This window comes from Nipponia nippon, unplaced genomic scaffold (genome assembly GCF_047370975.1).
Source record: "Nipponia nippon isolate SJK-2023a ecotype South Korea unplaced genomic scaffold, ASM4737097v1 scaffold_5, whole genome shotgun sequence".
NCBI lineage: Eukaryota > Metazoa > Chordata > Aves > Pelecaniformes > Threskiornithidae > Nipponia > Nipponia nippon.
Genome location: NW_028262369.1, coordinates 46,523,104 through 46,539,558, shown reverse-complemented (window position 1 = coordinate 46,539,558; position 16,455 = coordinate 46,523,104). Strand labels below are relative to the sequence as shown.

The 16,455-nt window shown below is 36.2% G+C and overlaps 1 pseudogene; it reads left to right on the top strand.

Annotated features, from left to right (window-relative positions):
- Positions 1–15,114: 15,114 nt before the first annotated feature.
- LOC104010468 (beta-1,3-galactosyltransferase 2-like) lies at positions 15,115–16,455 on the top strand (annotated as a pseudogene).

Here is a 16,455-nt window from a genome sequence, read left to right as displayed (position 1 = left end):
TGAGATATGAAGAAAAAGAGGGCCAAAACCTGTATTCTTTCATACCATGCCTTTTGAGGAAATTTGGCTTAACAGGATTGCATGAATAGGTCGCAATTATTTTTATGAGTGCTGACCTTTTCCTGAAAACCTTATCCACTTTCAAAATGTGTTTCAGCTGCACCAATAAATGATCAAAACCTTTTACATTTATTTGAAAATTAATTTTTTCCCTTCTGCAGCCCTACAACAGAAGAAAAAAAGGAGGAAAAAACATGAGAGAGTGTGTGTGTATTGTTTTGGTAACTGAGGTGCTCCCCTGGGATATGTGAAACCCAGGTTCATTTCCCTGCTCAATTTGTTTTGGAGGGAAAAGTTCTTCTGTAAGACCACGGAGATAGCACCAAAACAGACAAATTAAGGGACCCTCCTACATGCACAGGCAAGGTGAATAGCCAGCTTGTAAAAAGCATATGCTTCTTTCATCAAAATTTAGCGTCAGAAACTTCCAATCGATTCTTATTTTTGCCATATATAAAACAAAAGAATACTTTATTACTTCCATAAGATTTTATTTACACCAATCCTAACCATAAGGAATAAACCTGTTTATATTAAAATGTTTTAAGTTTTCCAAAGGTCTCGGTCCTTTGTTTAGAAAGACCTGCTTATCCTTCATTTTAGCACACGCACGTACCATTTCAGAGCTCGATCCTCTATCCCCTTTCCCACTACCACAGTATGTTGTATTTCAGATAGGAATGCAAAATCTGAAAATATCTCTTTTCTTTCAAATTAAGGAAGAAATTTGCAAGTGGTCACAGAATTCTAGTGCTGAGACCTTTTGTTTATGCTTCCCTTTTTAGATTACTTGATCATTTGAGGTTAGAAGAGAACAGTGGCTTTTTTTTCCCCTTGGAAACATTTGATCACAAGGGAAATACACAACAAAGTACTTTTCTGAAAACTGGTAAAGTCTATGTGCAGTATTAATAAATTTTGCTTTCCGCTGCTTTTGCTACTGAGTGTAACTTCCCTTTTGCTGACACATATATGCCACTTCTGTGTTATGAAGAAATAACTATGACCGTTCAAAACTACGTTTTAGTTATATATCATAGACTTATTTGCGGTGGTATTCTGAAGTGCAAAACTGAATTATAAATCCAAGTAAAAATGGTGTAAGAGCTCAAGGTATGGTAGCAAATGGAAGAACATTAGAACTCAGTGAAAAAAATTGTGCTTGTCTAAATGCTTCTTTCTATACTTGCCTTGAGGAGGTGATTCCCCTTACATAATTCAGCTACGTTTTTTTCAGCTACTGCATTATTTGCTGTAGCCAAAATCAGTAAGAGAAACAGGGAGAGTGTAACTGAAGAATACAAATAATCCCAAAAGTAATAGGTTATCACCCACTTTGTATACTAATTTTAGAATGTTACTGATATTATGGTTTCCTAGTTCAGCTATATACATCAAATATGTTGTAATAAACTTTTTTCATAAATTCCAATTTCTGTTACTCACGTAATTTCCTAGTAGCCATCATAATCTTATCTTTAAAACATTACAATGCAATCCAGTACTGTGATGAAAAAGTTTGAGTATTTGACAAGGAAATACCAGTTTAACTTCACGTTTGAAAGCCCAATATTTTTAGTGGCTGAAGTCATCTGGTCATTTGCTTTTCTATTTATTGTCTTCAGGACAAAAGATTTTATTTTAGGAGACTATGTTGCTATTTATCTTGATTTCACAGGTTCTTTCTATTTTCTGTGGCACTGAAGTGTATCTGTTTTTCAGGATTGTGACTACCTGATATTCGGTTAGCTTCAGAAGCGTACAACCCAAGACTGTTACAGAGTGTAGGAAGAACATATTTCATTCAAAAGGCATTGAATCTGACTTCTAGCCAAAACTAGAGAGATTTTTGCAGTCATATGTCCTGCATTTGAGAAAACTGTGGATTAAACCCTCTTTATTTGTTCACAAACTATGTGAACTAACTACACTTATAAACAAATTCACGTAATTCCCGTGGCGTGAATTCCAGTCCAGTCAAGAGGATCCCATGATGCAGACAGTGTGCTAGGAACACACTTCCACTGCAAAAACTATGGCCTAAAGAAAAAGGTATTTTATCTTTCATTTCAAAATCCAGTCTCAGAGGTGATCAAAGAGATGAAAAATACCTTATTATTTTAAGTACACTGTACTGTGCACGGTGTCTTGATAAAGATTCAGTCTATCTACTGTGGTATCCTTAATGACTAGAAAACTACGCTTTCTTTAAGCTTTGTAGAAGTGATTTTGAAAATTTAGTTTCCCAACTCAGCAACTCTGTCCATAGGAAGTAAAACTTAGTATGAATCAAAAATAATCATTGCATCATTTCAATGTGATCAGCTCAGGCAGCATAACCCATTGTTTAATATAGAAGACACATAAATATTTCTTGGCACAATTTATGCATGAATTTATTATGAACTGATTAACTTTATTGGTGAATACTCTAAACATCAAGAGCAGAACAAGAAAGCAATTTTAAAGTACTACAAAAATATGTACTGAAAAGACTACATGATACATTCTAAATCCTCTCAGAATTCATTTTCCCACAAGGCGATTTTTTTAAAGATTGATGACATAAGAATAATGTTTGTTTAGGTGTCAGATTGAAATGACAATTTTAATCTTTTCCTCTAAAGGAACATAAAAAAATTCTTATTTTATTACAGTGGAGTGTTTTAACCCTGATCTGTGCTAGAGAATAATGATTTGGCTGTCATGGCCAATAAGAATGAAAATTCAGATGCTGGAAACCAGACAGTTTCCCAATAAAACCTGAACTGGAACTACCAGCTAGCTTTATGGAGACTGATAACACATGGATTTTATGACTACTTTGTAACATGAGCTGGGTATTGGCCAGTGGTAAAAGTGGAAATACTCATATTCCATTACAGCGCCTTTCTGTTATTATTAGTGGTATTACACTACCATCTAGAGGCCCAGCTAAGATTAAGCTACTATAAAGGAATACCTGTTAGACCTACAGAAATGTTTTTAGTTCTACTTTGAGCTAGTTACATATAACCACCAGTAAAACTTCTGGAGCATTTCAACAAAGCTTTTCCATACAAGTGAAAAAATGTTTGCTCTTCTGTGCAAACTGACCGTCAGCACGAGTGCCAGAAAAGCGGTTCCTGTTTATACTTATCATTCAGTCCATTATGATTACCTGGGTTTCAGTGCATGCCTAGACTTTTGAAGTTTTTAGCCTAATGGAGAATTTAACAAATCTTAATGCAAAATCTTGTTTCCCCTTGAAATGTATAGTTAAAATAAAAGAAAACCTTCCTTCCCAGAATTTCTTAAACAAATTGATTCAGAGGGTATTTTATTTTTGAGAATCATTGTAAGAAGCTGCTGTTTCAAAGTACCTTTTGAGTACCAAAATTTTGCCCTTTTAGGCCCATTTTGCTGAAAGTTGTCAAGGCCTGACAACACAACTGCCCAAGTACCCTATGACAACTAGCTGAATATTTTCTAAAGGAATCCTTCTCGACTGTCAGGGCTGAGAGTAAATTCCTGGGGATCTAGCAGAAAGGTGAAGGGTTTGACAGGAAGGGCATAGATAGATATTCTCACTCAGGAAAGTAAAGGTGCTTTTTAAATTTTATTTAACCGTGCATTTCATTATGTTCATCTTTTTGTATCTTCTCATTATTTTAGAACTGAAATGTGATGTTGTGTTTTTGAAACAATTATGCCAGAGGACAAACACCTTCACATCTGGATTTGCAGGTGTCTTTGGCCAAGTTAGATGATGAGCAGTAAGTAGATCACTATGCTGGTATTTCTTTGGAATTGTCTAAAAATGAGGATTTAATCTGGGTGGGATTCGTGGCATAATTTCCTAGGGAGGATATAATTCTTTACACGGGCCAATTTTTCTTAAAAAGCCCTAAATGAAAGTGATCTTTCTCCTCTATTTAAGGGGGCTTATCTGTAAAGGTTTAAAAAAGAACCACAACCCTGAAAATCCAGGTTGTAAAACCTGTGCCTGGATCAGATAGCTCCTGCTCAGCAATCCTGAGAGCCCCAGTGATCAACATCACCTTGGTCTCCTCGAAATACAATGTGGCTTTAGATAGTGAAAGTATTTTACTAAATGCAGCAGAGCATGGACAGCATAAAGGAAGATTAAGGTGAAATTCAGGCGTATACAGTTAAAGCTGCAAGTCTCAACTAAACTTCAACCTATCCCCACAGCACCTGAAAAATCCATTGGTGTCTATGTTTTCACTGGGGAGATTTCTCAAGGGCTCTCTGTAGTGCCTCTGGACATGCTCACAGCAGTCACTGTCTGGGAAAGGCTGACAGCTTCTACCCATCTTGCCTCTAAATTCACCTCTAAGTCAGAATATTCAAATGAGGTAACATTTTGGTTTTGTCTTTTGAAGGTCTGATGAGCGTGCATTGCTCATGCCTGATGCATAAGGGTGACATTACAAAAATGTGGCAGCAACCATAGGAGATGAAGGTAGCACTGTAACCAGGAGAGGAGAGAGTTGGTTCATTGTCTTTCCCAGCTGGAAGGGGTTCCCAGTTACTTCTCCTGTGTTTTGACTCCCTGTGGTGAATCCATGTAGGAAAGAGCATGAGACCCACACAGTTACACTGGTAAACAAGCTCTCTGAATTACAGTAAGTGACTGCTGAACAGAAATGCTCAATACTTTCCATATGCATGTCCCCCTGTGGCTACAGAACAAGGAGCTCATGTTCTAGCAAATAATGAAGCTTTATAAATGTCATTTTTAGCTGAATTAAATTATACAAGTTCATGATTAACCAAGCGAAGAAGGAAGAAAGACTTGAGCGTTCTGCAGCTTTTACAGGGATCCACATAAGGCATTAGGAGACTCTAGTCCTGAAGACTAGTTGTTTATGAACTAGCCACACATAAGCACCCATAATTAGATTTATGTTAATTTCTCTTGTAATTGATCTAAGTAACTCATTATTGTCAGGACTTTTAATTGTAAAATATAAATTAGCCAAACATCTCTAATATATTGAATTGCTATTCTAATTTATCCTAATTCCTATAAAAACACAGCCATGTACCGAAGTTAATAAAGAAAACTGATGTAGGTTTGGTTCTTGTGCCCATGATAAATTTAGTTTAAGAATCCAGACAGAATTGCAATGAACAAGTGAAAGATAAATTTCATAAAATGAAATGTTAAGCTAATGTGGTGTTCCTAACCAGTGTCTAAGCTACTTTTTTCTGCATATTGTCTTGATACATTTAAGAAAACAATTGCATGGATGTGTGAGTATACAGAGTATAAAATAGGTGTCTAATTCATAATGGGGCTACCTCAGGGTGGAGGATCAGTGGAGCAAGTATGTTCTGCAAATGGCTCCCATTAGGCTACTGCTAGAATCAACTGTTTTAAAATATAATCTCTCTCTCTCTGCTGATTCCAACTTTTGAATTTAATTCCTCATACTCCCACTCCACTATCTTCATGTCTTATTATATACACTAGTAAATTCAGATAATACTTAAGGTGGCTGTGTGTAGTGAGGTAACATCCTTGCAGAGACCTAGTTTCCTTAAGGTTAAAATCGTATCTTTAAATTCACAAATAAATCTGGATAGAAGGCTCTATATGAAGTATAGTTTTTAAAGAAAATTCTAGTGACAGTTCCACATATAAAAATATGAGGTTTTTTAATACTCAGAAACTATTGGGAGCTATGTTTAGCACCTTCTGTTTGGAATATCTGTTGAAGACCCAGCCACCTGATGAAAACCTAACCACGGGGAAACAGTTTTAGGTCAAGCAAAGAAATGGGACAAAGACTAGTACCCGCTGCCTCTTTGAGCCTAACAGTGTCTGTTCACTAGCTGCCTGAGCCTAAAATATACAGAAAAAATGAAATTTTGCTGTAGTTCTAGACAGTGTCATTTTCACCACAGTCACAAGATGGCATCATTACAAAACCCTTCACGTCAAGTAAAGGAGGAAAACAATTTTGTATGTAGGGAAGTTTTATCTGTTTTATCTGTTTTGTCATTGCTTAGATGTATGAGAGTGTTTATAGCTTTAATACAAGCAACTCTGTTTGCCTTGAAATTATTACACAAAATGATGTACTTATATACATCTTTAAAGTGTCAAATATCTTCTGTGATGTAGTGTATAAATAAGAAATAATCAGTTTTGCCTAATAGTGGTGGTTAGTGCTCTGTCTGTAATCACAATGGCTGAGACAATGATTACACAGGTTTCTTAAGCCAAACTAAGAAAAGGGCCTAAATGTAATGGAAAGTACAACATTCCTGTAATCTGTGTAAAAGCATTGCAAGCTTACCGAAGATATTTATTGTTTTGTCAGAAATAAGGGGAAACTATGCTCGCATTTTTGGATAAGCAGTCCAGGATTTAATGACAGGGTACTTGTCACTGTTGTTAATGAGTGGGGCAGAATCACTGGATAAGGAGCTATGGTGCAAATGAAGCTACCATGAGGGGATTATATAAATGTCTAGAAAACCAGTCTCAGCGACTACCTTGCAGTGATTTCTTACGGAAATGGAATTCTACATTGACCAGGGCTTCACAAGGGGCTTGGAATAATGTACTAAAATAATGAGGTTGTGATTGGGAGAGTAAAATGGAAATTATCTGAGATAATGAGAAACAAAGGTAGCATATTCGCTAAGCTGACCAGCCATGTGGAACAGGGTCTCAGCATGGAGCAGGTCACAAGCTATATCTGTTGTTGCAATAGCAGATCATGTGGATCAACAATCTCATAGTTCCAAAAAAGACAAATATTTTCCCAGAGCGTATGAACAGGGAGAAACCCTGGAGGACACATGAAGTAATCCTTCTATTCTATTCCTCCAGTGCTAGGCTTCGCCTGAAGTAGTGAGTCCCCTTTTTCCTTTCAGGGAGATGTTAATCCATTGGAGAGAACTGAAGAGGAGGAATAAGAATGGTTAGAAGTTCAGAAAACATGTCAGAACTGGGATGTAAGTGAAGTCTGAGAAGGTAAAAAAGTAAAAGTTATCAAATGCTCTTCACAGAAAAAAAATATTTGTTTTCAATGCTTCAAGAAGTAGCGAGTTTAAAGTGTAGCATGGGGTAATCAGTTTGGATTAGGGAAACAGGCAGAGTAATGAGGCATTAAATAGATGCTGTGGAAGGTTATGCAGTCTAAATTATTTAAGTACAGGTTAGAAAGGTACAAGCAGACATTTGTCAGAAATGACTTGGTTAAGACTGATACTGTTTTGGGTCAACTTGTGGTCTAGAATTCCTGTTAAGGTCTCTCTTTGTTCAGTTTTCTATGGATATCTGTACACAAACACTCTCATATTCAAAATGGGCCTTAAAACTTGACATGAAAAAATCTATGACTTTGAGTTCCAGACCTAGGCCTTTGGCTAGGTGGAGCAAGAGCTCAAGGTCACACTGTGCTGTGAGGTGGTAAACAGCCTTGAGTTGGGCAGGGGGGGAGCATGGCTCCATCGTAGAGTGTCCCTGTCACAGTCTGTCACAAAGTCTATGGAAACAAACTAGTCCATTAAACAACTGCCTTGCCCAGCCTCATAATTACACGAGTAAATGATTTCTCATCCAAAGGTTTTTTGTGCTCACCTGGTTCCCTTTGTTCTACCTAGATGAATAAATATATTCTGTTTGCATCTGCCAAAGAACCTAAAACTACATAGGCTGTCTTCCTTCAGAACTACTGCTTCGCAGTGTTCAACATCTTTGCTAGTAAGAAGCAGTGTCGTCTTCCTTTCCACTAGAATGGCATTTTCTAAGGGAGACTAGGAAACCAGGACCTTTCATAAATTCCTGAGTGATCCCTGTAGGCGTGAATCAATTTTCTCCTGTCTGCATATTGTTAATGATTTCTGAGAATACAATATCTAGTAATTTAAAAAAACAACGGACATAATAAGGAATAGAAGGATATACATCATATGTAAATTAACTTTATAGTTCTCACGTCTAATTGCTGGATGTGACATAGGAAGAAAACAAGGTTTAAGAGCTGTGGAAAGTTTCATTCTTATGCACAGGGGGCTTGTTGGCTGACCTTTGATGTTATTGCTTTTTCCCCTTTGCCTCAGTGAGAATATGTATCCGAACTGGCACGCTGATTGGCATGCTTATGTTACACCTTCATTTACCTCTTATCTCTTCACTATGAAAGTTCTTTCTGGTAGAGACTTTAAAAGTCAGGAACTGTTTTTTATGTCTGTGCATTTGTGTTTCTGTTTGTTTTGTTTTTAATAAGGCACTGTTCTATTTTGGGCACAAATACAACATCAAAACAAATAAAAATATTTTAAATATTTGAGAGAATTCCTATTTTTCCTACTCTCATAACCAGGGAAAAGAGCTAAGTAAATAGCTTATTTCATTAGCATGGTGCTTATACTTACATGAGCAAAAGTACCACAAGGTGCTTATGGTACGTGCTTATGCGAATATCCCTTTGTAGAAAGAAGGGCAGGTACAATAAAACATACTTTATTAGGTTGCAGTTTAGGTTTATATCTCTCTATTAAAAATGATACTTTCTAGCAAGACCCAATTAAATTTTCTCTTAAAATGAAGCATTATGTCTCAAAGCACACAATGTAGCTGAGGTAGCTTTGACATACTAGTCTGGCAGGGATTTTCAGAAGCCAGTCTCTTCTCCATATGTATTCCTGTCTCATCTGAGAGAAGAAACATCTATTCTTAGGTTAGCACTGCTTAGCTGTATACCAGGAAGACTTTTTTATTTTTCCAATGAATGCTGATATCTCGATAAAGCCATTTATCAGACTACTGGGAAAATAATATTTTATGATAGATATGAAATAGAAATATGAAAAAAAAAGCAATGTTTTTGATTTTTTTTTCTAGGTCAAAAATTCAAAGTTCATGCTAATCTTAACTGTCTTCAACTGAAATAATGGTGTTGGCCACTTCTAAATCAATGACATATTTGCTGTCTTTATTTTTTAATAATTTCCATCACAGTTCTGTTGAATTTTACTGCTGTGAACCAAACCACACCAGACAGCAAAATTACTGCAGCATTACCAAGATCATCCTCCATACTGTGCTGCCAAGCACACCTTTGCTTGTATTTCACCTAAAGATACACACCGTTTCCTTCTTCAGGTCACCTAACAGGATACAGTCAGTTATCTTTGTAGGAACTCTGCAAGCCTCAGAACTGGACAGATTTGTTTGATCTGGCCTTGTCTGCTTGGAGCTTTGTTCTAGTTTTTAAGCTGTAACAGCAAATCGTGTAGTGATTTGGTTACTATTACTCGATTGGTTTTAGCTGTACTTCAGCTTTCCACAACTACGTGGCATAACATCTATTTTTATAGTAATTTTGCTTTATTTCTGCAGCAAATAGTTATTCTGTGTTGAGTACCTGTTCATGACTAAAAATATAGTCTAATGTGGAGGAGTGTAGGTATGGGATGATAACCAAGGAAAAGTGCCACCAGTCGATAATTACTTATTACTACAGCAATGCACCGTTGGGAGCTGGGTAAAACTGGATTTAGCCATAACAAAGAGAACAGAGAGGAAATATCCAGCGTAAACACAACACGCATAATAAAATCAGCTTTCACGTGGAACTGAGAACCAATGAAGAAAGAGGAAAGTGTTGTATTACAAAGCACGTGGGAATTAGCACTAGTGGATCCTTGCGTAGGGAGGACACTTCCATCAACATCAGGATCTTCCTTCTGGTACAGAACATGGGGCATTGACAATTTGCCATAAACCCCTCTCCTCCTCCACCTCCTTTTTGAGAAAATCTGGCACCACTGACTCAGAGGACCTCACCAGAGGGGCATTAAAAAAGGAGAGAATGACATGAGAGGAAAGGGGGAGATACTGGGGACTGTGTGTAGAACTATTTCTCCCCACCTCCCCCCCACCCTCCACCCCTCTTTTTGTAATAATTAAATCAAACCAGTAGCCATTTTTTGATTGGACAGTTCTGTTAGACTAACAAAAAAGTCTTAGCTCCACACATGCAGTGTGTTCCCTTTTTGTCCCATGACAAATGTAAGAATTGCACTTTGCTTGCATAAAAACAGGGAATTGTGCTGTTTATATGTGATTAAATATTTAGCATCCACATTTCCTTGTGTACTTTAAGAAAAATTGATATAGCAGCTCACTAAAGACAAGCAAACCCAAGGATAGCTGTTGCTGTTAAATTCTCCTTTAAGACTATTTTTAAATCCGTAGCGCACTACGGATTTAAAGTAAAGAAAAAGAGAACCTAAAATTCTTCTTCAGTTTTTCAACATATTCCTGGTTAAAAAAAAAAAAAAAAGTTTTACAAATGTTCCAGTGAAAAAAAGTAAATATTGTTTCTGTGCAGAAGTAGCATTTTGATCAGAATAACTCAGTCTAGGCATAATTTAAATCAGGAAAGTACATATACAAAGATTTTACAGAATACTAGAAAATAAATTCTTTATACATCTGTTAAATTGATTCCATATGCTTAAATACTTTAAAGTGTTATTAACATACTTCTTCAGTGTTTCAGTGTTTTCTTTAAAGTGCTTAATTACCTTCACAGTTTATTAAGCCATTTGCCCTTCAAATTGCTGTAATCATTATAAGAAAAAGTGGTTTTAAAGATATACATACCAAGTCATCTATGCAAAAGAAAACCTTAATTTCAAATTTTGAAATAAGTGAATGCAGGTCTTTCCAACAATACATGCCATGAGAAAAGATTTTTTCATCCTCACTTCCTTCTCTCCACCACTGATTCAACTTAAGCCTCAGCAGCGTGCATTTGGATGAGTTTATATGTGTAAACGATAGTAGAATTGCCTGGGTTCTCTGAGAGGCCAAATGGTGCAGGTAAAAGGGAGTAGAACTAGCTTTCTGGTCCTTGTGTGCCTTTAAGAAAACTTTTTTTCACCTGTAACCCAAGAATAAATTAGCAGAGCTTGCTTCAAAGACAGAAACTGCAATATCCCTGCTTCCCTTTATAACCAGTGAGAGCAAGTGTCACTCAGATGCCCAAATGAATCCTCCAAATATTGTGGTACATAGGTTTGAAATGAAATACAGGTTTCAAAAAAGAGGGGTGAAATAAATGGCTATGGATTCATCTCACTAACTCCATGGTCATCCCTGGGACTTCTTACAGATCAAGCAGGAGGTAGGGATTGGGACTTTTTGCAATCTAGTCTTCAGAAAAGACTGCTTTCTCTGCTGAGCCAGAAGATCTGCAAGGAGATAGCAAAGCACTGAGCAGAGCCGCTCTCCAGGAGTGCCTGCCTTTATTTTAGGTGAGTGCATCTCCTGCTCTTATCTTGCTTCCCAGCTCGTTCTTTTATGTATGTTTATTCAACTTGACTAAAAGTCAGCTTAACTAAATTGAAACAAAGTAGTCAAAAGAGACTGTGATCTGTTTACCAGCTGGCAATTTTAAGTTAAATTAGCTATCTCATGCTTTCTGGCAGCCTTTAGTTTGCATCTTCAAACACATGTACAATTTTCTGAAATTTGCCATTTGTGTGACCACCTTGAAAGGACTGGACTTTAAAACTCATTACTTCAAGAAGCTGGGAAAATATCAAAGCAATGCTAGAATGTGAGGGGTTGGTTCGTCTTATTTTGAAATTCCTCCAAAAATCTGGGATAAGATAGGGTAGAATTAGAACCTGGTGAGGTAGATTTTCACTCATGAGCTGTCTAGTCTATCTTTTTTTAAATAAATAAGAAAAAAACATAAACAGGAGTGGCAACAAAAAGTACCATATTAATCTCCTTTCTTTTTTTTCTAATTCTTTTTCTGTTTTTCTCTACTCCTTTCTATTCTTCTTAACTTTTGGTATTTTATTAAGGCCTAATTCTGGCTTTCAGCATATGTGATGTAATGTTAAATTCTGAATGTAGTTAAATGCATGTGTATGTGAATAATCAGTGTGTCACTGAGGCAACTTAATGTACGTGGCAGCTATTATTCCAACCTAGCTACGCAGTCGATTTTAGAAAAATAATCTTCATGAATTCTAATTGTTTTGGTTTAATAGTATGGGTAATTATTGTGGGTAAGAATTTATTTTCAAAGTATGTTTCTTCTTTTTTTTGTGGGAAGAATTTTAATAGAAAAGGAGGATTGTATCTTGAGAGCTTCTTGGCATTTTTAAACGTCGTAAGTAAGGTAAACTACAATTAATTTTTTCAGACATATGTACTGTTTGCTTTTCTGCAACATGAATTTTCTGCTAATCTTGTATTAACTCTATCAAACTTGAAACAATAAATCTTCTAGCTGCCTGTTAGAAAAGCCTTCTAAGAAAAGTTCCTGTTCTTTCCACAATGGAACCAGGATTTCATCTAATAGAATTGCACTGTTAAAATCAACAGAAGTCAAAAAAAGACTTCGACAAAACGTTTTCGTTTTTAGCTTAATCAAGAAAATTGCCATGCAGAAGTACACTTAAACATTGAAAATTACCTTTTGCTCCCATATTTTCATGTGCTGAAGTTCTCACATTTCAAATAGCAGCAAAGCAATTAGCGGATACAGAAATGCCTCTCACCTGCTGAAGTGATACTGCCTAAGTTCTTTCTTACATTGCATTATATTTACTTTGTTTTTTTGATCCTGGATATTTAAAATGTGAATATGTCAAAATACAGAATTTCTGAAGAACTGAAAACATGAGAAGAAGATTGCTAGAGCTAAGCCATTACTCACTGTGTTCTTAATATTTTATGGGTGTATGATACATGTGAGCTGCATTAGTTGAACGACTGACTAGTTTATACTAGAATATACTTATGCCCTTTTTCTCTCAAACCTAGAACAGCTGGATATTTCCTGAAGGAACTGTAGCCTTTGGAAAGCTCACACTGGAGCAGACTTTTCTGAACAGGAAGAGGAACAGGGAGGGACCTTAACCCCCAATCCTCTTCTGCTGCTGGGGGGGCAGGTAAAGGAGTTAAACTGAGCCCAGGAAAAAATTGGGGGGGGGGGGGGGGGGTATTGTCTTAGTTTTTGTCTTTGTTTCTCAGTATCCAAATGTATTTTAATTAGCAATAGAGTAAATTAATTTTCCCCAAGTCTGTTTTGCCCTTGACAGTATCTGGTAAATGAGCTCCCTGTCTTTAATTTGATCCACAAACTTTTTCATCCTATTTTCTCCTTTTGTCCTGTTGAGAAGGGGAAAGTGGGTGAGTAGCTGGGTGAGTGTTTGGATGCTGGCCAAGGGTAATGAACCACACATTTGCATTCAGATTAATCAATATCTATTTTATCCAGATTAAATTATAATTGAGCATAAATTCATTTCTTAGTTTCTTTCTTCCTTTCTATTGCATATTCAAAAATTGTTAAATTCAATCTGATTTTATAGACGGTCTCTTCATTGCTACAAGTGACAGAGTGTTTTTTCCCTTTCAAATAGAATGGTGAATGCCCTGGTGCGTTTTCCTTTGTGTTAATTCATAATTTCTCTGGAAAAGACTTAGGACAGAACCTCACGGGTCTGTAAGCTTGTTCTCAGGTTCTCCATGGGCACAGAGGTAGGATCCCTGACTCCATTTCAGTCCTTCTAAATCTGTCATTTCTTTGTGAAGCAGCAAGAAACTACTGAAGAATCTGTTCCAAAAATATCATGGTTGTATGACTGGGATGAATCTGCACTTTCAAAGATGATGGTAACAAGTGTTGAATTTTGCTTTTTGCTTGTGAGATACATGTTGCACCTGTCAATTAGTGTTTTGGCACACAAAATTTGAAAAACCCTGACTTACTATACTTTTGCACTTCACTTTGGAATACACGTAGAGAACTGTTCAGAGACCAGTTTGAAAAAAGCAGTTTAGTACAGATAACTTGTACTTTCTTCCAGATAGCATTCTTGGGTGTTACCAGTTTGTGGTGTGTTGGGTACATGTGATTATCTCCCTCTCCTTGCAAACTGTGGTGCATCTCCAAGGCTTAGATAAATTTCTGTATCATGTAGTTGAAGGAAGACAGAATTTGAAACTAGCTATTATGGAAATCACAAAAAAATACCCAAAGCTACAGTATTTTCATTGTTGCAGTATTTATATTTTGCCTGTCCTTGCAGTCTGGAAGGATGGGATTCAACTCATTCAGTTGAAGCCATTTAAAATGTATGGATCTAGCCTAAGCCAGTTGTCTTTATTCTTTACAGAGGTAGACGCTGGCAGGGGGCACTTCATCTCATGTAAGACACCTATCTTTTGATGGCTAAGTTTGCCTCTGGAAATGCTACCTCTCTGTCTGCATTAACATTTTGCATAGCCTAGACAATCACTTTCAACCATGTGTCTAACTTTTAAATGGCCAAAGGTACCTGCCATGTGATTTATCACAGTAGTCTCTAAGGCTGTGAATCCATTATCAATCATAATCTTTCATTTGCTTTGGATTATTCGGTTACACAATAACATTTGGTAAAGCTTACATGAAGCTAAGCTATCTTTCTTCTACTTTTATAACCTAGAAGGGAGTGTTGTAGCAATTGGAATAGCAATTACAAACTACTTTAAATGTGCATCTTTTTAGCGTGTTTTAATAAATGTATGCATTTGAAATAGAACACATATTTTACATTCTACCATACCTCTTAGGTGTTCAGTATCCTGCTACTAGTATTGAAGACAACCACATTGAAAGATTGACAGGTATTTTGCATATATATATATATTAAAAAAAATCAAAAGATTGATTATAACATTGCATTGCATTCACATTTATAGTTTACATATATTCCAATATCTAAATATGTATCTGAATAAGTTCTGTTCTATCTGAGAAAATGGTTATTTTAAATACTGTATTTACTTAGTTTTATTTATTTCTTGCTGTATTTATCATACTATATTTATCTTAGGAAGAAAAGCCTGAAAATGAAATAATGAATTTTTTTTAAGTTGTTTTTTTTTTCTTCTATGAAAATTTTTACAATTTATTCTAAAATGAAATAATGGGATACTTTTAATAAAAAAAAAAAAAAAGGAACCCTGAAGAATCAGAAGCCTGCAGATTGCTTTTATCTTCCTGTGTCACTGAAGAAAACAATTACAAATTAACTGCTCTTCTGACAAAATATCTGTCCAATTAAAAAATAGCTTTTTGTGCATCCTCTCAAAGCTGCCAACATGACCTACTGTAGTGGGTTCTTCTCCTCTGCTTGGGATTGCACCAAGAGAAATGTTTTCCTGATTGACTCCGTCTCTTTTAAAGCTATATATTTGGTTTTCTATTTTTTGAATTCTGATCACCTTGCTGTTCTAACTGAAAGTAAAGTTCAAAACAGTGATGACATAGAAGAAAAAGACATACTTTAACCAAAAGGTATGATAATCTTTAGATGGAAAGTGAAAGTGTTTTACATAAAAACATTATTTCAAAATTCAAACAATTCTTATGGAAAGAAAATGGAGAACTACTAGCTGAAAATGAGAAATTTGGGAATAAAAACAGATCCACTTCAACGCGGTCATTTAAATTCATTATTAATGAAAAGGAGAAGTGTAAAGATAAAACACCTTTCTTGATATTGTTAATAGCAACTACAGCTGCTGAAATTCAGCACAGAAGTTCCATCAGAAAAACTTGGGGAAATGAATCCGTGGTTCCAGGAGTTGAGGTTGCTCGGTTGTTTTTGCTGGGCATTGAGAGCAAGGGTCCAAATGAGATCCTACTGAGAGAAAGTGAGCACTATCATGATATTATTCAACAGGACTTCCTGGACGCTTACCATAACTTAACTCTTACAGCTTTGATGGGCATGACGTGGGTTGCCTCTTATTGCAGTGGCTCAAGCTTTGTTATGAAGACAGACATTGATATTTTTGTTAATACAATGTACCTAATAGAAAAGCTCCTCAGGCCTCTTTCACCTCCTCCACAAAATTATTTCACAGGCTGTTTTATGAAAGGGCATAAGCCTATTCAGAATAAAGAAAGTAAATGGTACATATCAGAAGAAGAATACCCAGGTGACAAATACCCTCCTTTTTGTTAAGGAACTGGCTATGTCTTTTCTGGAGACCTGGCTTCAAAAATTGCAAATGCTTCTGTAACAATAACATGTATACATTGGGAAGATGTTTATGTAGGGTTCTGTCTTAATGTCAAAGGAATACAGATCAGTCATTCATTGTTTAACATATAGGGGGTCCCATTTTCTCCTTGTCTGTACAATAATATAATTATATCTCATCATATTTGGACAAATGAGCACATATTCTATTGGGAAACACTGCAAAAGAAGAACCCACATGTCAGGCAGAACAGAAAGGCCCATAATGGAGAGTCCTTTCTTTCCTTCACAATGGACAAAACAGCAAATGTTTTCTTAGAAACAGAGCTTTTATGTAATGATAACTTTCAACGTTCAGGGCCATCCTGA